Here is a 22,807-nt window from a genome sequence, read left to right on the forward strand (position 1 = left end):
AATCAACTTAGATTTGTATTTAATTTTCCCTGTATAACAAAACAGAATATTGCACCTCCAAGAAGCAACGTTTTCTGTATTGCATTATGAGAACTTCACTTTTTTTTTTCCTCCTTCTCTTCTGGTTAATTTACCAAAACATGGGCCCTGTCCTGCATAAGAAGCTAACTTTATCCTCTCTCTGTTGCCAAGGTTTGCCAACAAGGGGATGCTAATTATAACCTATGTCTATTCAGTTCAGCATGACTAAGCCAGCCAAAAGGAAGAAAATAACCTAAACAGTATAAAATGTATTCCGTTTCTGAAGGACTATGCATCAAACTCAAAGAGCTGCTTCTGATCCTGATTGACTATTGGGAACTTTCATGGTCTGTACTATGAGGATGCTTTTTGCATTACCCAGTTCTCTAAGGATAGAGCTTGAACCCACAAATCTGCTTTTGACAAAGCCCTGGTAGTGATGTTTCATTAACATTTGCACACACCCTCTGTTTTGGCTCCTGTTGCATTTCAGACTGATTCATTGCCACATTTGCATCAGATGAAAACAGCCTTTGAAATAAGTTACAGAAATGAACAATCAAGTAAATAGCTTTTTATGAAAAACTCATGTAGTCAAATAACATGGTTGACTTCTTTCCGCTAAGATGATCTCACCATCTGAAAATCAAAAAAAATATATTAAACCCAAACCAGATAACACCACTCAGACTCTACTGTTCAGCTGCAGTTTCTCTCCAAGGCACGCGTTCTTCTCCGAACAGCATTTACCCAGTACAGTCGCACTGCTGACACCGGTCACCCTCAGGTCTGTACCCACAGCTACAACAGCAGCACACAAACAGACGACATAACAGAAGTGAACACATCTGAAAATATGTTCACTACGTTTTACTACGTTTCTCTTCCACAGGAAACACTGCCTAATGCACTATCATGCTAGGAAAACTGCTTTTTGTGTCTGGGGTCCAGACAGTCAAGCTTGAATAAAATGGCCCTGGACCTGTCATTGATTTAAATGTTCATTTGAAGCCAAAGGTCTATCATCTTAGCATGAGGCTAAGCAGGCACACCTTGTTCATTTTTGCTTATGAACATGAGCTGATTGATAAATGTAGTATGCAGGATCGCATTCATTCATGTACTGCCCAAAGAGAAGAAAAAAAAAAGTTCAGATAAGCAGTTTCAGGTGAAAAAATACCAGAATAAGTACCCCAACACCTTCGTAAGGGATGGAGGAGAGAGAGAAGCTACAGCATTAAAATGGCCATTCAGCTTCCACGTCACCATCCATAACTAAATCCTAACTGAACTTCTGGGCTAAGCTAAAGCTAACTTGGTCATTAGTTCCCAGTGCCAAACACCCGAGTGGAACACGCTGAAGGGAAAATCAAAACCCAGCGCAGCCACACGTCCTGTTCTGATACATCTTAATAAAGAAAAACCTCCTTGCACGGCACCGAGCCTGGCTTGAGGAGTATGAAATGTTTCACAAAGAAGCGCTAATCTCAGCCACCCTTCAGCACCTTCCCAGTCCTTGCAAATAGATTTTGCCTGGCTGCAGCTGCTACCTCCTACTGCCACAGTACTGAAACAGCTGAGAAAGACATCTCCCGCTTCACAATCTCTCCTGCAAGCCCTAATGAAATAATCCCCAGGTTCAGCCTCTGATGCGTGGTGCCACCAGGCAATCTGTGAAAGCAGAATTGCTAAAAATGACCTCACAGCAGAGTTTGCAGAGTCTAACACCAATCTGTAGGATCTGGCACAGCCTGCCCTCCTTCAGTCAGGGCTGTTTTTGTTTCCATCTCCTCTGACGCTGCAAGGGTCTTTGGAGACTTTTGTTTGCTTAACTTGAGAAGAATAAAGGAAACCTTGACCCCTCTTAAACACCTCCGCTAGGAGGAAATACAGCCGAAACCAGAGTTGGCTTCTGGGGTTTTGTTGCTGTAGTAGTCCTCAGATCTCATCCCCTCCCAGCTATTGCCCCATGACAAGCAGGTCACACTTAGAGCAAGTCTCTATTCTCCCTCCTGCTGACAGAGGAGCTTCTGATTATTTTATTGCCTTGTGGCACAGAATGGCCGTTCCTGGCCCACAGAAAAGAAGCGATTTCAACCCCGTCCTTACCAGCACCACTCACCGAGAAAGGACATAAAAAACAAGCATCATGCTGCCTCTATGTATACATTCACACAGCATGCCCATCAAAACTTCCTATGGAAACTCAAAACCAGTTATTAAACACTTAACCATATCTACTTAGCTTGAAGGGACATTTTTAACTCATGGGAAAGCATACACCAGACAAAGACGTATTTATAAGTACATACAGCATAAATCTTATTTTTTTTCTAATAATCGTATATACTAGCTTAACATAAAGACTAGAAAACAACTAATAACGTAAAACTGAACCTTTGTCATGTGCTTGGTCTTTCTACAAGACCCAATTTCAACTGCTTATGAAACATAATTTATTCATAGCATTGTTAACACCTGAGCATTCATTCATGGAATGCAACTACATTAAGATCGCTTATTTTGGGACACATTCAAAGCACCACCAACATTTTAATATGATAATGAATTAAACATCAGTAAACAAGCTTGCACAAGCAGTAGACTTATTTTGTGGTGTAAGGATGAGAAAGGAAGGAATCAAATTGCTCCATTAAGAAGTGGCTCATATGAAAACCTGCAGAACCCATTTAAAAAAGTTGGTGGTTGTGTGGGGAAGGAGAAGAAACAAAGAAGCAGGAGTATGCAGGAGGCATTCTGCTTGAGCCAGATCAGGCTTTTTCTCTTCCAGAGGGACAGAGAGGTCCCTGTTTCAGGTTGCTGCCACCACTGCACTGAGCGAGTAGTTGGGTTGGTGGGAGGCGCTGCTTGAACCCTGCCGTCCCTGCACATCCTAGCGAGGGCATCCCAGTCTCAGAGCTTCCCCTCGGGCTGTCTTGTGCTTGCTGTCTCTGTCTGTCAGACTAGTTTAAGATTATTCAGCACTACAGCCCACAGGAGAAAAAAAAAAAAGCAATTATATTTGAAATTGAAGCCTGGAATGGGGCTGTGCCAATAAGAAGCCATCTCAATGCATTTACTATTATTATTTTCCTAATAATTTCTTATTTCTGGTATATAAAAGAGCCAAAGTCTTTAATTCAAAAGGCATTCCTCTTTATGTTAGAAAAACTGGATTACATGAACTAATGGAAGAAAGTTTGGCTTTTTTAGGTGAACAGCTTCGATTTCAGTCAAGTTGAAAATAAAAGCACTAGCACACCAAGTCTTCACTGAATCTGTAATTTCAGCATGGGAACCAGTTGTGAGAAGCACTTGATTTTCCTTAACGTTTTCTTTTAGAAGTCAAGGAATTTTTCTTTCCCTCACTTCCACGTTGTTTTCAAGTGGAAGACAAAAATGAGGCTATCCATTTCTTTAGTTGCTTAATATACTCAGTTTAGTAACAGGTTAGTGTTTTAAAAGAAAAAAAAAATGGGGGAGGAGGGCACCACGAGCCTATATTTGTGTGTTTTTCATGTCAAGCATTCAAAGCCATCCAAATTCTTGGTAGCAGTAGTGTGGACACAGGGCTGGCAGAAGAGCTGCTTGCAGCTGACTCTAGACCCTGGTGCTGCCACCACTGCTGTGGCCCCAGTGCCTGCTCCCTTCTTCAGAAGTGTTCAGAGCAGGGGGTGGTGAGAAATTGTCTCCAGGGTCCTTCATTGCCACTGCTGGGTGGTGTGGAGGAGAGCAAGGAGCCTCCTCCCCACCGCCTGCAGCTGTCACTGGTGAGAACTAACCTCCAGAGCAGGCTGGTGGAGGGGGAAGACATGAGAGCAAATATGAGCAATAGGCCAGGAATAAAAACCTCTCAAGACACCAAAAGGGAGTAAAAGAAAATTTGAGGGTCTCTATATATGCGATGTACACCATACAGCAAGGCTGTTTGGTTTTGCTTCTTAAGATCTCCTCAAGTCAGATGCCCGATACCTGTTGGCACTGGTACCTCCTGCGCTAACTCCAATCAGAAATAATTTAAAATTGTATTTGGTCTGACTTCAGTCTCTCCTGCATGAGTGAGAGCTACACTGGCATCATTGAAGCTGCCTGCTGGTAAGAGTTTCAGGACTGCAGTTGTCTTCATTAATGTGTAAAAATGAGTTCCCTTAAGCTAAAGTTGATAAGTGTCTTAGAGACCGGGGAAAGTTACTTCAGTGAAAGAAAAATAAATGTATGCAGCAATCCCTGGTAGTTACTGCTAAAAGAAATGAGACTGTCTTTTCAACAGCCAGGTAAGCTTTGCCTCTGCCTGATGTGTTTGACTTAGAGAGGAAAACACGTTCCTAATTAAAGGTTAAACGATTGGCTTCAACTTGAATTAACTTGAAATTAAAATCTAAAGCCGTCAGGGGCATTTCAGCATTCAGAAATGCTCATGAAACACCTCATGGCTCTACCGCACCAGCCCTGGAAGGGCCCCTTGGTAGGCACAAGGGCACCACAGCTGCCCCTTGCTCCTCGTGTCACTGGGCCTCCCTCCGCTCCTTGTGCCAGGAATGGAGGTGCCAGGCTTCGGGGCAAGGCCTAGGCCATGCAGCGTGCTAGAGGTAGATATGGCTGCGGCCACCAAGCGATCAGAGTTCCCCTGTTGTTTGAGAAGACAGCCCGAGGGCAAAATGCCACTGTGGCACTGAACCACAGCACTTGGCATGTAAGGGAAGGTAAAGCACCTTCACACCCATACACCTGTGTGCGCACAAAATGAGATGTGACACAGCTGTCAGCTTGTGAAAACGGATGACATAACCAGCAGCATAGATTAACCTTATAAAACTCTTAAAACCATTTTGTTTTCCTTGGGCAAGTCATCTCTTTCCCTTCCTGCACTTGTTTATACCTCTGGTAAACAACAAAAAGATGAAAACCAGGATTAACTTTAAATGAAGACGACTTCACAACTGCTCATTTCACACTTCCATCACAAATTATATCCAGCCATATGTGTCGTTCATGCCCTATATTAAAAATAACACCATGTAGATGTGCTATAGTTCTGGCTCAGATATATGAGGAGTAGGAAATGAAGGTAAAATTCTGCCTTGACTCATCCCATCACCAGTTTCTATCACACATCATTCACTACACGGAAAATGTGTCATTTTCTCCTCCCTTGCTCATTACAGCACCCTGCTTAGCAGGAAACACTGCATTATAATGTAGATTTCCTGCAAAATCCTTCAGAGCAGGGAAACAATCTTCAGCAGATCTCACTGTTCATTAGCATATGAAAAGCCACTTAATCTATGACATTACATAGGTGCACATCTTTTCTCTTTCTGGGCCTCTAGGTATCTTCTTGCATAGCTACATAACCCAGACAGGTTTCTAAAAACTACAACATATTTTCAATTCTTATTTCTATTGGACTTAAGACAAGCTTTTTGTCATTGGCTCTGAATAAACAGTATGATACCACTTAAGGGAGCAAGCCTCAGAGCCAAGTATTACACCTTACAGTAGGAACAGAGGCAGAGACCTGAATGTCACTGTTCCATTGTACATCAACAACTCCCTCTACCTGCTGAGGAGGAGGAGAAGGAAGAGGAAGAGGGAAGGCTCTCCCATCTGGTGGGGATGCCCACTATGGGCTGCTGCACCAGCAGCGCATGTTTTCTCTTTGTTGGGCTGTGGTGCTGGTATAAACTCTGTGCCGACCATTCTGCTTGTTGGGGAAATAAAATCTTACAATTATTCTTTCACCAAGACGTAACAGACACCATCTTTGCTGCAGCCTTCGCCATGCTATACATAATACCTGAAATAATTACAAAACTGGCCAGCAGAAAAAGCAACCCAGCCATTTTTGTTAAGCATTATCAGCAAATCAATAAAGTCCCATATTGTATTTTCTGTGCACAAGACATACATTTTACTCTGAAAATGCAGACAGAAAATTAAGAGTTGCATTTTAAATATTAAACTGATTTACCAGCACTATTTCCGTTATTAGCTTTGCAATAGCTCTGGAAAAATGCAGCTATATATTACTATAACTTATCTTCTTGGGGGAAGACCACTGCAGAAGGAAACATGGATCGTGTACGCTTGCATCTGTTGACGGAAAAATACAGGAATCACAGCCAAAGCTGTTGGCAGATGTGAAAAACTACTTCAGCTGTCCACAACTAGAAGAGATCAACAATTAACAAGACCAACACAATTCCTTTCCTATCACTAGACCTCCTCCGACAGCAAGAGGTCCACAACCCGAGGGTTCAGGAAATGCTCTCTTCTCTCCACCATTTCCTACCCCTTCAGACCCTCTCCCTGTGCATGCAGCAAGGATTCGCTTCAGTGTGACACTGCAATGCCATGCAATGCCTCTAGAAAAATCATCTCTGGAATGAGCACTTTCCTTTTTTTTTTTTTTTTTGCACCTGAAAGCTGCTGCCAGCACAAAAAAAAAAAAAAAACATATTCAGTAGCATTTAATCTTACTCATGAGTAAATTTCTGCTTTTTCCTCCCCACTTCATATTTTATAGTGATCTGTAACCTTAATGTATTTTAATCAGATGCTTTTTAAATTGGCTTTACTCCCAGGTCAAGTCATTCAGCAGAAACAATTCCTGTTCTTTGTTTAATAACTGTTACTGGCAGACATATTAATTATATGTACATAAGAGATAGCTTTATCCTAAGGGAATAACACTGCACCTTTCAACCACAGTCTGTAATAGTTTCATGTTATGCCTTGCAGGCTTTTGCATCTCTTTTTATGAAGTGCATTACGGCCATGATTGCTACCAACAGTATTGTTAGAAGTGCAACGTCAAAGATAGTCGGTCTTAAATGCAGCATTACAGTACAGATGTACTTGGTTGTGGGTACGCAAATATCTTGCTCTAAAATGCATAAGACATTTCAGCTCGTTCACAGGCATTTTTTTTTTGAGAAAAATAAATCTTTCATTAACAGGAAAACACTGAGAACCACAGCCTTGATTCAGAATTTAAAGAAAATAAACAAAGTTCTACCTTAATTCCACCCATACTTAGTGAATCACTTGAGCAAGTATTTAAACAGAGAATTTAATAAACCCATGTTTATAAGCAGTGTCTTTCACTTTCCCTAAACAAGATGTTTTCCCGAAGCAGAGCCTGGACATGCTGAGATATATTAAACTGTCATTTTGTCAAACAAAGAAATCCCATGTTCTGTTTCTTTAGAAGTTAATTTAATCCACACAGAGATGAAAAATAACTTCCTAATTAAGAAGCATTTCCCCCCAAAAAAGTAAATTAAAGAAATACCAGAAAAAAATACCCACCATCAGCTTCAATGGGGGGAGGGAGAGAGGAGGTTGTAGAAACACACACACACAAAGAAATCTGAGAGTTTTAAATGACCATTTGGCAAGGATAGAAAGTCATGAGATACTTTTTCCTTGAACTAAAATTACACTATGGACTCCTCCAAGGCAAAGGAGTTGTAGGATCCCAACAGCTTCAAACAAGGAACATTTCTTAACATCAGCGTATGAAATACAGGCCCCTCCATGCCACAAAAGGCACAAGCTCTTGGAAAGATGTTTCCTTTCCAGCTCGGTGGAATTGGTGGACACTGCACACACATTGCTCTTGTCAGAGAATGAAAAGCAAGACAGTGCCCAGTAAACCTCCCAGACTAGATTTAGGTAGTAAGTGAAAACCAACTTCGATCGCTTTACTTAGTGATGTTTAATTGCTCTGATCCCAATCTGGGCCAGGTTAACAGGTTAGTGATACGAATGTTCAATGAATGTTGAATGTTGCTGAAATAATAAATGAATTGCCAAACAAATTACATCTAACCCAAAGTCTTATCCTTTGGCTACCTTGCATCTAATGGTAGTATCATATGAAAGTGCAAGAGAAAGGAAGATACAGGACACTCATTTGTCCTCCCTCTTTTTTTTTTTTTTTTTAAAACTCTTATCACTAAAGCCTAGGTTATCATTTCACAGTCCCAGAGCAAAAGGTTCAATAGAACCTCTTATTTAACAAAGATTAATTATGATAACCCTCAATATTACTGTCCTACATATAAAATAGCCAATGTTTTTTTTGCTAAATCTTGGTCTCAATACATTTTTCCGACATTCCTGTCCAGTTGTTCACGGCAATATACATATCTTGAGCCAAAACAGCTCAGAAGTACAAAAAGTCTGCCTTTTCTCTCTGGGATGGAGGGAAGATGAATCTGCATTTTCCAAGGCTGAATGTTCTTTTGAAGCCTTCCACCTTTGCTAACACGTGCGGGGGAACATCACTGTCCCCATTTTACAGGTGAGGAAATTAATGCCAAATAGGCTCTGAATCCTTTCTTCCACTGACACCTCCTAATCACAGCACTGCCTGGTGGGTTGTGTGATGTTAAGACAAGCTCCCAGATGACACAAGTCCACTACTGCAATTAGCATGAATTAGTACTTTTGTTAGTAGTCTCAGCAGAGCTGTCAAATTAATTGGAAAAGAAATTTAACAAATATCTTTCCCCTTAGAGATACTCTTTCAGGTCAGGGTTGAGGCATATTGATTGAGCAGTGTGGGGGATGCTTATGTGTCACATGCCCTCACCGAACCTGCTTTGTTGATGAAACAGCGGACTTTGGCTTTGGGGGCTGTTAATCTGGTACCTGTCACAAGCAGTACATGGACACAAAAAGAGAAAACTGATTGTACAACCCTGAGAAACAGTCCAGCTGATGGTAAAAATAAATTAATTAAGAGGCTTGATTAAGGGACAGTGGCTAGAATATATATACATTTGTTTTTGGCCTAATCATGTTTTCTTATACCTTAGAGTTAGTTCTTTCCGTTTATCTCCAATTTACTGAGGCACCCATAAATAGCGCACTGTTTCCCCAATTTTAAACAATTTCTGAATTCAACCACTGCAAGCAAAACATGGCTAGTCCCATACAATCCATAAGGGTTAGGAAGCAAGCACTGGAAATGGCATACAGTTCTTCCATAACACACTCACACCAAAAAAAAAAAAGGGGGGGGGCATTTTTAAGCACTCTGATTAACAGGAGACCAAACATTAAAATCATGTGTCTACGCCTCATTCAATGACGGCTACTGAATTTCTTACTGTTAGTTTCACTGCCAGTCGTTGACACATTGCTGCTTGAATTCATGGAGAGGTGGAGCTGGGAAAGGGAAGCTCTTAAGAAGAGAAATGGTGCATCAACAGCAGGAGCTGAAAGCTGTATGAAAAATTTCCTATGGTTTAAGTTGCTGTTATTACTTGCTGACATAAGTTTGGGATGCAATTTAGTGTATCAGAATGTACTTGTAATTTGTAACAGCATGTAAGAAATTGCCCTTGCTTTGCTGGTAACGCTGTTAATGTCACTTAATGGGTGCATCTACATAAGCATTTTAGTTCAAGATTTGGAAAGCATTTTTAAAGCAAAATCCCAGTTGATCCTTCATGTTGTGATTTGTTTTACAATCTTCTCTCTAGAGCATGTGAATAGGTCAACTGGAAGGTGCTACATGCATTCTACATGACCAGACTAGAGACAATCTGGAGTAAAAACCAGCAAAATGGGTATGGTATTGGTATAGGTATATATATCACATCAACTGCTTATCTCTACAGATCTGCTCCTACTGGGCCACACTACCTGCTAATGTAGACATAACTCACAATTACCAGCTTTCAAATATCTCAGTGCAGTCAGCATTGCTCAAATTGTTAGATATTTACATAACAAAGATTTAAAAAGCCCTGGTAATGAAAAAAAAAATATGATTTTATTAAAGCCATTAGGCATATAACTACAAACAAACACACATTATCTGCTGTATTTTACCACATTTACTAGGACATGGAATGGGCACAAAGGGAGATTTCAGTGATTATTAATGTAAGGTTTTAACCAGAAGAACAAGACATTACGGCTTCATCATCTTCACAACCACCTCTCTTCTTCATGTGCCTTTTTCACTGACTGCAATTTCATCCTTCCATAAGAAACTCTGAAAATTAACCAGTTATGGCCTCTGGGGACATCTGTGCCCTAACAATCTTCTTCTCACAGCTGAAAGGAAAAGCCCAAGGCTTTTGCAAAACTATCTTACCACTCAAGTGCAATATTTATATATTGTATGCTTTAGCTTTTATCTGGACTTCCTTGGTATTTTGCCATTTTAAAAAACTCTTAATTACTTAACATGCATTTTCTATGCACGTATTAAAAAAATGTCTAGCTTTGCAGAGTAAGCAATTATCTGCTGAACAAAAACCCAATTAAATGTAAATGGAAAAAAAAACAGTTCAGCATTTTTATTCGCTCACCTGATACCTATGTGAATATAAGGAGGGTAGGAACTCAGATGTTTAGAAAACAAACCATCTGATGCAATGCTGCAGAACTAAATCTCTTCCTGTAGTGGGGAAGCCTTACCCATGGTAAAAGCAACAAGAACTCAATATTCCTCAACAGCACTCACTTTGCAATGTGGAAAATTAATCAGAAGGAAAAGGGAACTAAGTTCTCAGTCTTGCATTCTGTAGATATTTACTCCAGCAAGTGCCACTGTGTGCTAGTATAAAACACCACCTGTTTAAGTAACAGTTCTCAATTCTACTGAAGCTCGACACTAGCAGCAGGTTGGCACCACTGTACACTATGGAGAAAAAGAACTACAGAACAGCATTAAAATCTATTTCATGATTCTGCACTGCTTTATACAAAAGCTTTTGCTGTCTAGACGTCATACAAGTTTTTGACTGAAGAAAGAATAAAGATAAGGAGAAATCATAATAATCAAAGAATTTAATGACACCATTGTTTATATTTTATTTTTTTAACTTCTTGCTTGAACAACTCAAAAGCAGAAATCAAGGAGGCTGAAAGGACATACAACCCCCTCACAAGACAAAAGCATTTAGGCAAATCCACCAGGAGATACGAAATTCTGCATCCATCAGTCCCCCAAGTAATGGAGAAGAAGGGTTGTAGTGTTTTGCTGCTGACAGCTCAGCCTTCTAGAAATATTCGCACCTACTCCCACTACAATCCCATGGATTTGACTGGGAATCTTGAGCCACACAGTCTGCAGTTAAACTGAAATGATTTTTCAGCTTTGTATTGAAAATAGGGAAGTCATGTTATGGCTGGTTACATTTGCTTAGCCAAACTCAAAGTTATGCTTCTATGAGATCTCTTTTACTTCTGATCAAACCAGACCATAAAACCTGATGCCACTTTTGTTATCAAAGTAAATTATATGCTAGGATATTGAACCAAAATTGGATCTTTGTAGGTCAGGGCAGTCCATTGCTGTCTTGATTATATGTGATATACCATCACCTTGATGTATATAAAACACAGGAAATTGTTGCATATTAATAGAGCAGTAGTTCAAATCAGCCCTATGAACAATATCCAATATATTCAAGCACAGACATATTTTGATCTGGTTGTAAAAATCGTGAAAGGACTATATTTTACCATTTAATAAAACCTTACAACCCTTTTAGTACGTGCAAAAATTAAAACATGTTACAGCCATATAAAGTAGAGGAAATCTCAAGAGAGTGAAGAGTGCATTCTTCTTTCTTGGCTAAGTTGCATATTCAAAAAGTGTATATATTTATATTATTTTAAAGAATAAAAAAAATCACCTGGAAGAAAGCACTCTGCACTCTCTAAGCTTACAGCCAAACAGTACAAAATAGCACAAAGAACCAAAAAATATCATGTGGGACTGGACACAAAATATGTTTCCTTGCAAACCAAAAACATCTTGTTACACAACTCCATCCAGATAACAAATATTATTACTTTCAGATTGCTTTTAGCAAAGCTATAAGAAAAGCACCCTTAAGTCCTCTATTCTTATTTCCTCCACCACCCTCCATGCCACAGATCAACAAACCCGTGCCCCTGCCCTGCTTCTCAAACGTTTCCTTGCCAAACCTAGGATTCAGAACACAGGCACCAAGACCTCCGAGTGCAGCCCCCCACTGTATGGCACACTCTCAGCAGTCCTTCCTGCAACAAGTGATGCTATGGAATGGCCGTCCCCAACACCATTTAATGTGGGGCGTATCATGTATTTCCAACACCACCAAGGATTATGCTGCTGAACATGAACAGACTAGCTAATTTCTCCAATGAAAACAACCAGGTAAAGAAAGACTGATCTTGAACAATACAGTTATGACAGAAAAATCTGATTATGAACATCACTTCCATTTTGACAACTGGTTTCCAGCATACACAACATCATGGGCTTTTTATCAAAGAACATTACATTTCCAAAAATTGCCATTTGAACATCCACTGGTAGACACTGCTGGACAACGGACAAGAAAGTCTCCTTCCAGATCCTGATTCTTAAATCAGAACAACTCCAAGACAGATGCAACCAACCAATAAGATAATAAAATCCCAGAGACAAACGAGCTCCAAAGAATCCCTGTTGTCCTCCCAAGCTGACACAGAAAAGGAAGGGGTAAAAGTTTCCCTTCTGACTAAGTACCTGCTTACACATCCCACACCCATGACTAACCATGCACATTTCTGAGAACCCTGGACCGACAGATCAAAACCTACAGCTGAGGAAAAGGCTTTGCAGGTTGGTTGGATCATACATGACCACCCTGGTCACCACTGGAGCTCCCAGGCCCATGCTGGGATGTTGCTGGTACCACTACAGGAACCAGCTGCTGAGGCAACCTGCTGCTCAGGTGGAGCCGGTGCAGAGCCTGCTCCAGGATGCAGCTAGGGATACCAACAGACTATTAGGAGAAGCTACATAAAATGCACTTTTCTGCCAACCCACGGTTCTGCAGCTCATGAGCTCTCATTTCATAAGCATCCCATATGCAGGTTTTCTCCTACATAAGTGGCTCTGTTCCTCAGCCAGATGAATGCAGATAGCTGGAGTAAAATAGAAACCCTGTAACAATAAATGGAAAACCATCTATAAACATGCTCTACAGTCGATAGAAACCTTGGTGTCCATATAAGTCAGTAAAGCATTCATACATTTTCTCTTGCTCCTCTCCTGGCTGCCAGTGCTCTGTGTCAGATTAGATGTACAAGGCGAGCGATTACGATAGGCAAGTATAGCTGTTTATTTTGAAGGTACTGTCAAAATGCATTAGCGAAATGCCATATTGGAGCATAACTAATCTGAAATGATCTTCCACTAACATGAATGTCATTAATGCTGCGGTCTGCTGTGCTGACATCATGAAGCAAGATTAAGACAGCTTTCCACAGTCAGAAACCCGGCCCCCTAGATCCAAGCTGATTAAGCACTTGGATCCCCACCTGGTGCCAAGAAAACGGCAAGCACAACCCCTAGGTTTGGCTTGTTCCCATCCTACGAATTAACTGCGTAGGAACCTCCTTTGGACTGCCTTCTGTACTGACAAAGTGCTGCTATCTGTGCGACGTGTGGCCAGCCCGGTAAGAGCAGGCAGTTTGCTCCAGTGCTATTACAAGTTCCTCCGCTGCTCCATGCCACCTGGGACAGGGACTATGAGCCACCGTGTTCAGGGACAGATGGCTCAGCTACAAACAGGGATAAGGATTTTCACCAACTGGGAAAAGAGTCACTTTCAGATACAAGCATAGTCCACTTTCTACTGCCTGCCTTCCTAACAAGGAAAGCTTTCCTACAAATTAGGATGCACTGTTAAGGAATGCTCTGTTCTTTCCCCACGGCTTCTCTTGGTTACACCAAACAGTGGGTTTAACGTATGGACAGCAGTGACTTCAAGTACACTCACAACAACTAGCCTCATTAATCCCAATGGACAGCGCAACTTAAGCCTGTAATACTCACAAACTGATTTAATAGCTGCCAACAGTCCCAGCTGAGCAAAGCCTGGGCACCCTTCTTTTGCTCCACCATATCCACAGCCACGGTTCTCAGCTTCTCCCAGGTAGAAGATCTAAATCTTCTACTGCAGAGACTGGCAGCACCACGATCAATTCAGCATTCATTTTGTCTCACCCAGTTGAACAGGTGGCCACTCCTGGAGTTCAGAAGCCAAGGTGACACTTGGTAGAGCAGCGAGGGGAAGAAGGAACAGTGTTCTCCAGAGCCAGCTCTTGTAATGAGCACTGGACAAGTGGTGCAGTTCCTGCACGTCCTACAGTTTCTTCCCTTTGAATCCACAGGGGGGAAAATAACTATCTGAAAGTCGCCAGAAGAAACATCCAGCTGCCTAGGAGCCAGGGACAGGAAATTCTACACTTGTGCTTTTTAGGACGATTTGTACCTATCAATCTTTGTATATCCGCACTACTGACAGCTCTGAAACAAAACCTAGTTGCACAGAGGCATGACTTCTTAGAGAACTGAAACTGCTGGTACTAATTCTTTCTACTCTATTGAAAATATCAGAAGATCACATTACCAATCCTGGATTTACATTTTATATTGAAAAATCCCTCCTGCCCCCCTCTCTATACACTCTCTGAAGTCTCCTTAAGATTAGGAGTTTAGTTTTATCTCATTCTTCTTACAAAGTCTTTTCTCCATCTTTTACATCTCCATTCACAGATGTTGTGCCACATCTGCAGCACAACTGTCAGGATAGGAGTTAGGGCTCAGCTAGCAGTAAAGGAAAGTGTTTTATAAAAAAAAACAAATCTTTCTCCTAAAATTCGGAGGCATGAGTAATGTCTAAGAATAGAGATTTCATCATGTATGGCTAACGTTTAACTGTGTTTAAGAAAGTTGTAACTGCAGCTATCATCCAGCAAAACCAATCCATTTTAGCCTTGCATCTGAAAAAATACAGAAAAGGATACAGCAGGTTCTCCTTCCCTTTCTCTACCTTTTGTCTACTTCAGTTTTTCTTACAAAGAGAATTTTCTCACAGATAGGGTATAAAAAGGATTCCGTAGCCTTTTCCCAGGCTGATTCTGATGGCAATTTCCCCCCCTTGAAAAGCATTGTGCGGTCAAAACTATTTCAAAATGAAGTCTGCAAGCAGACATAAGGTTAAATCTTTCTCTGTAACTGGAGGGAAGGAAATATTTGAGGACCAAGAATAGTAGAAAACAATCATAAAGCAACACCAGTAGGAGAGGCTAATTTTTTGTAATTAGCATTTTGCCTAATTTCTATTATTTTCAAATAAACCTACTGCTTCAATGCTCATTCACATTACAATACCACAGTTCAAGTTAAAAAAAAAAGACTGTAAGACCGTGCAATATCTAAGTGGTACCCTACCTGGGGGGGGGGGGGGGGGGGGAGAAGCTACTCTGATATTTTCATAGCCAAATCTTCCATGAATTCCGGATTACTAAAATAACTTAGTTTTATAAGTATCTTGAAATGGTTCCAACTCAAGCAACAGCAGAGGTGCCTGGATGAGCTGTTAGGAATCCATATGATTATTCAGTCTTCACGCTCACTAAATTTAAAGTTGGCTCTTTGGAGATGTGCTCCCGGACAGGAGACAGAAGAGGGCCAGTCAAACACTGCCAGGTTCAGTGGTGAAAACCTGGGAGTAACAAGCTGGCTTCCTAATTGTTAGCAGCAGGCAGCAGCAGTTTTAAGTAGCAGATTAATATGTTCGGGGGTTACGCAAAGCAAAAATAAATTTACAGCAAATTAGTATCCAGAGCATTTGTAATCAGACATGATCTGAAAATCTTGAATTCCCATTAAAATAAATTGGAGTTAGATTTGCTTCTACCTAGCCCGATTTTGACTGCAGGAACGTTGAGTAGTGAAAACAGATTAGTGAGGGGCTGGCTTTATCTATAGACTTTCTCTCTCTAATTATATGCTCAAGACTGGCAGAAAGAATACATGAAATCACTGAGAAGTTATTGAAAGGGTATTATACAGGTCAGCCTTTTGCTCTCATGTGGAAAACAGAGGCTAAATCCAAATACAAGAGATCCCAAATGAAGGATAAGCTCCTGAAGCAGAGATTTAGTTCAGGAATAGATGAAGAGAATAGAAAATGTAACAAGGAGAAGGAGGGGGAGGAAGGGGGGGCAACCCCTCTCCTCTGGAAAATTTCAAAGGTTGTTTCCAATGGTGACACCAGTGAACGGGAACATGATCACATTATAAATGATAGATAACCAGTCGGCATGGAAAAGGTAGATAAGGCTGATCTTGCCTCCGGGGAAAGACCTCTTGGGACCCCTGCGTGCCCATTTCTACGGCCTGGCGATAAGGTCCTTTCTCATTCTTTCAAGCAACAAAGGACAGACAGGAAATTCTTTAACAGGCCTTGAAAAGAAAGAAGCACATTTGCATCATCACATAGTCACCAACAGAAAAAATTGCCAAAATGGGACCAGATCAGGAGGATACAAAGATGAGTGCCGCACACAACGAAGGCCTCTGGAGTCACAAGGAGGGAGCGAATCACCGTGCTGCAGGGCACAGGATCTCTTCTGCAGCGAGGGGGGAGCTTCAGCTTGTTTACTCTAACACAAAACCAGAAAGGTTGCTACTTATTTTCCTGTAATTTTTATGGCTTGTCTCTCCAAAACAAGCACCTCATACTGATCTCCATCAGAAAGAGGAGACAACTAGAAAACAACTTATCTCCATCCATTCTGCATGGTGGCTCCTACATTTCACAGAATTACACTGCTGTAACTGGCAAAGGTATCTTTTTTTCTTTCAGTAATTTCTATAGAATCTGTTGCATATCAATATTTTTCTTAGCTGTATCTTCACACTTCAGTCTATAGCTTTACATTTTTATAGCTAGCAATAACATCAGATGATTCCTCCTTTGTGGCAACTGAAACATACTCCTAATGGACACATAACAAGGACTACTCACAAAACATTTTTTTTTTAAAAAAAGTCTTAAAAGCTCATCTCAAAATCCTCACTTATTTTTATGTTTGGCTTAGGCTATGTTTAGAAGTAGACAACAGAATTCAAACACAACACACAGTAAGAGGTTACCATGAGCAATAACAGTAACTGCATTTGTACATGTTCTTCCCCTGGCATAAAAAGGAGACTAAAATGCACCAGTGTAAGTTCTATCATCGTTTGCTATGGGCTACATGTGCATCAGATCCTTGCCTTGCCTCTGCACAACAGCCTTCTGGGCTGCAGTAACTCAGGTGCATAGCTAAGCTCCAGGAGAACAACAGCAACCTGTATTAAACCACTGCAAGCAGCTTCAGCACATACAAAGCAATTTAACCATGCATCTGTGCCCTGTGTGGACACATTTAATACAATTTCTTTTGGTTTGCTGACACTAATCAAATTTCAGGTAACTACTAGAGAAAGATGGACCACGTAAATGTGTGCATTAACCTATTTTTGTTAGAAGGCTTTAAATCTCTCTGCACATCTTTTGCTTAACAGTCATTTATATCAGCTTATCTTAAGTAGCTTCTTAATCAATTCCAGTTAAAACAAAATTAGCCTGAAATTAAGCCAGGATCTATACAGGAGTTGCGCTACCTTAAATCAATCAATTTCAAACAGCAACCTCGCCTAAAGCTACACAGCTTGCTGATGCGCTAAACAAGAGCATAAGCACTAAATTCAAGTAACAGTTTCTTAAATCAGAATAATGCACATGCATACCTTTGCAATTATCTAATTAAGCTGTTTTCACTAATCAAACATCAGTATATCTAATGGGAAACCTTGATGTGAGGCAACAGGATTTGATAATAAACATAGATCTAAAATCTAAGTTAAAATACGTATTGCAAATGACTGGTTCTGGCTTTTCTAATGTCTCTGGGGAAAATCCCAGCAAACACTTGTAAAGAGGCCAAAACCATACAATTTCTACAGTGGTAGTTTAATTATTTAATCCCAAAATTTTTAGGACAAGACTGTTTTTCTGTTCTCGTTGTATCCTGGGACTTCTCCATTTTTTCCACCTTTCCTTCTTTACTTAGATGACCATTTATTGACTCTCCTTCTTCAGCTCACACCCACGCTACCATTATAGCTTCTGTGATGGCTCTCACTTGGGGGCATCCCACATATTTGAGCTTTGTTAGCTGGTCACCCCAGTGTGCAAAATAAACCACGCCAAAACACCACAGTTGTGTTCTCATCTTCTCTTTCTCCTTTTACCTATGCTATTATGTTACAAGAATAATTTTCCATGATTTCCTGCAGGGTTATTATAACTTACATAGAGCAAAGGATTTCCCAGCAGAGGACTTCATCTGCTCAGTTGCTTCTAAAGTGCAAGCCACCCATCCAGCGTTCTTGCCATGCTCACAAAGATGACACACAAAACAGGTGACAAAACACTGAAGGGTAGCAACTTGCGATGACCCTAATGCTGACTATACTCTGTGTGGCATCATCCCTGTACTAAGCACTGCATTTCCTTTAACATCCAGTTTTGTGAACGTTGCCATTTCTAAGGTAACCTCCAGTTTGGACAATGATTGCTTTCTATTTGACTAGATCTATGATAATTCAAATGATTCACAGAATCACAGCATTATAGGACCATTCAGCTTGGAAAGGACCTTCAAGATCAAGTCCAAATGCTAACCTAGTATTTCCATGCCTACCACTGAACCATGTCTCTAAGCACCACATCCACGTGTCTTTTGAATACCCCCAGGGATGGTGACTCCACCACTTCCCTGGGCAACCTGTTCCAATGCTGCACAACCCTTTCAGGGAAGAAATTTTTCCTAATATCCAACCTAAACCTTCCCTGGTGCAGTTTGAGGCCACTTTTTTGTTAATTGATATTTGCTCAAATATGGATGTGTATATAAAATTAATTTATATATATATATAGATGTAAAGGAGAAATGTTTAAGCACTAATAAATAAATACTGTAACATTACTTGTGGGAATTTCTTATTAGGAAAAAGAATACATATATTCTATTATTCACTATTTTATTCCTGACCATAAAACATTAGAAACCTAACACAACTATTTTCAGTATTAGTACATTGATTTCCTTTAGCTCTCTGCTGTTTAATCAAACCAAACATTGTTGTTTCAGTAATTGAGATTAAGTAGAGTTGCCACACATTAGCGAGCAAACTATGACACTGCGCAGAAATTAGGTTCTCCTCCAGGTGAAGCTGCTTCAAGCTGCAGACTACACAACATGTACTTATTTGGGTAAGTGGATCCCTGGAGGTGTTCAAGACCAGGCTGTGGTATCCCTGCCCATGGCAGGGGGTTGGAACTGGGTGATCTTCGAAGTCCCTTCCAAACCAAACCGTTCTATGATTCTATTTCAGAATAATCCTTTGTTGGACTTCAAGATGTCTATTACACAGCCCTCAGAGAAAATGTCCCTGCCATGTGTCAGCCTGTTCCACCTCCACCCATTCGCCTCAAGGCCCAGGAGCCCAGCACCTCCCCACAGAGCAATGTTCACTGGTTTATTCTACTGATGAGCTTCAGTACTTGCAATGAATGACATGAAAAAAAAAAGCAAAAAAAAAATCACAAGACGATCAACAAGCAGTTGAAGTTTCCTTCAAGTAGAAAGGATTGAATGTGTCATCAAACGAAAAAAAAAAAGAAGGAAAACTGGCTTTACAAAAGTATTGCCAGAATATAGCATAAAAACCCACACAGAAAATATTTCCTGAGACAAATGAGTATGTTAGCAAAACAAGCACACACACTGACTAATGTGAAAATAAATACAAACATGTTCAAAGACATACTGGAACATCCAGGCAGTACCTGAACTTTCCCAAGGACTGTGAGGCAATTCCAAGAATATTACCCATCCCATAAAAAGTCCTGGGCTAATGCTATTACTGATGTGGCAAATGGAGCCCACAAGATTAGATAAATGGATTTAAAACTTTGGTCAGTCTGTCTGGGCATTTCAGAGAAAACAAGGCTGCACAGAGAAGACCAGCTAACCGAAAGCAGACAGTACTAAACTAAGGCCATAAAAAGCTGTGCAATGGGATACTTCCGGAGAAGAAAGCCCATGCCAGCATCAGTATGTAGAATGATTTGTTGCTTCATGGTTGTACTTTGAACTTCACCCAGTACCAAGAGTGAAGCTACAACTGGAACATCTACCATTCTTATCAAAACTTTAAAAAAATAAAAATACCGTCATATTAGGGAGAGGATAGTGAAGTCTCTCTTAGGAACTGATGAGAGCGTACCATTCCAGTTATGTCCAATCTTTCTCATCCAGTGTGCTGAGAGAATTTGGTACATCTACGTGTTACTTGGTGCTGAAGTGCCTGCATATGGTATTGAGATCACAGAATCGTCTAGGTTGGAAGAGACCTCCAAGATCACCTAGTCCAACCTCTGACCTAGCACTAACAAGTCCTCCACTAAACCATATCACTAAGGGCTACATCTAAACGTCTCTTAAAGACCTCCAGGGATGGTGACTCAACCACTTCCCTGGGCAGCCCATTCCAATGCCTAACAACCCTTTCAGTAAAGAAGTTTTTCCTAATATCCAACCTAAACCTCCCCTGGAGCAACTTTAGCCCATTCCCCCTCGTCCTGTCACCAGGCACGTGGGAGAATAGACCAACCCCCACCTCGCTACAGCCTCCTTTAAGGTACCAATAGAGAGCGATAAGGTCACCCCTGAGCCTCCTCTTCTCCAGGCTGAACAAGCCCAGCTCCCTCAGCCGCTCCTCGTAAGACTTGCTCTCCAGACCCCTCACCAGCTTGGTCGCCCTTCTCTGGACTTGCTCGAGCACCTCCATGTCCTTCTTGTAGCGAGGGGCCCAAAACTGAACACAGCACTCGAGGTGCGGCCTCACCAGAGCCGAGTACAGGGGCACAATCACTTCCCTAGACCTGCTGGCCACACTGCTTCTTATACAAGCCAGGATGCTGTTGGCCTTCTTGGCCACCTGAGCACACTGCTGGCTCATATTCAGCCGACTATCAACCAATACTCCCAGGTCCTTCTCTGCCAGACAGCTTTCCAACCACTCCTCTCCCAGCCTATAGCTCTGCTTGGGGTTGTTGCACCCCAGATGCAGGACCCGACACTTGGCCTTGTTGAACTTCATACAGTTGACCTCAGCCCATCGGTCCAGCCTATCCAGATCCTCCTGCAGAGCCTTCCTTCCCTCGAGCAGATCGACACATGCACCTAACTTGGTGTCTTCTGCAAATTTACTGAGGGTGCACTCAATCCCCTCATCCAGATCATCAATAAAGATATTAAAGAGGACTGGCCCCAGTACTGAGCCCTGGGATGCCACTAGTAACCGGCCTCCAACTGGATTTGACTCCATTCACCACGACTCTTTGGGCCCGGCTACCCAGCCAGTTTTTAACCCAACGAAGCGTACGCTAGTCCAAGCCAAGAGCAGCCAGTTTCTCGAGGAGAATGCTGTGGGAAACGGTGTCAAAAGCCTTACTGAAGTCAAAGTAGATCACATCCACAGCCTTTCCCTCATCCACCAAGCGCGTCACTTTGTCATAGAAGGAGATCAGGTTCGTCAGGCAGGACCTGCCCAGAAAAGCACCCAGAAAACGTAAAGAAAAATAAGTTGTGTTAGTTTAGAAAGGCTGATTTTCTAAAACTGATATCAATAGACGGTGATTTCTAGATAGAGAAAAGGAAAAAAATGCTATAACTTAACATCATTCATAAAAGCCTAAGAGGAATTCATAAAAAGTGAGGCAAGTGCAAGAGAAAAACGCCTGCAGTCAAGAACTAAAACTAACATCTTAAAAGATGAAAAGGAAACTACTAAAAACAAATAGTGTAACAATTTGGCAGAATAGGTTTTGAGTTCACTGTTTCAAACAGGGGTTTCAAGGTTGGACGTGACAATGAACTGCTGTAGAAAACAAGCGGTACCATCATGTAGCAATCCAGAGCTAAGTACAAAATAACTCAAGAAGCTCTTTTCAGCCTTAATATCTATGACTGTTGCTTTCAACCTTTGCCATGATATGATTTGGTTGTAAACAAAGAAGTGTAGTGACCTTGCTCCCTGACAGCCATTAGAAAAGCAAGCGTAAGCACCAACCACTGAAATGTGGTTACGACCCACATCTTGAGAACATGTGTTCTGGGACCTTGGAGTCTCCCCTTGCAAAGTATAATTTAAATGACTTGAACAGCTTTGTTCTTACCAGCTACAGCTCAAGTGCCTTGGCAGAGCGTTTCAGCAATGTTGTTGTAGCACTTCCCCGCGCTAATCCTGGCAAGAGCTACTGTTGTTAATCCTTTATTTTCCTAAGAACGAAATTCATTATTGTTTTAAATAGTCATGGCAGACGCTGAACTGGTGTTTTCATGCACATGAATCAGAGAAATGAGGGGCCCCCCCTTTGTCCAAGTGATGCAACTCCATGGAAAGTTCAAGCACATCCTTTAATCATAATATTCTCATAAATAAAATACATTGGACTCTTGCCAAAAAGATGAAAAACTTAAAAACATAGTTAAAAAACAAGGAAAGAAAAAGATATTTTAAAAGTAGATTTCAGACTGAGCAAAGCATTAACTATGGTTCGCTATTCATATTTTCATAGAGGACAGCGAAACCCTTCAAAGTCTTGAGTACAAATATTAAAGTAGATAAAAACAAGTGCAAAAGATTATTACAACAACAAAGTAAATATAATTGCTGTGCTATGAACCACATGATTTACACCAGAAATATTTGTTTTGCTGTGTCCAGTTTTTTTCTCCCTTTCTCTGATTTGGTTTCAGAATCCTTAAAAGAAAACACAAACAATCCAACCTTTTCAATTAAATCCCTTGATTTTAAGTAATCATTCTCAGTAGAGACATAGAAAATTCATTTTCTTTTTCATGTAGTAATTCTTTA

General features: G+C 41.0%; 1 protein-coding gene across 4 annotated transcripts in view; it reads right to left on the minus strand.

Annotated features, from left to right (window-relative positions):
* EPHA3 (EPH receptor A3) overlaps positions 1-22,807 on the minus strand; it is a 218,160-nt gene that overhangs the window by 77,593 nt on the left and 117,760 nt on the right. The window lies entirely within an intron of this gene.

Source organism: Anser cygnoides, chromosome 1 (assembly GCF_040182565.1).
Source record: "Anser cygnoides isolate HZ-2024a breed goose chromosome 1, Taihu_goose_T2T_genome, whole genome shotgun sequence".
NCBI classification, from domain to species: Eukaryota; Metazoa; Chordata; class Aves; order Anseriformes; family Anatidae; genus Anser; species Anser cygnoides.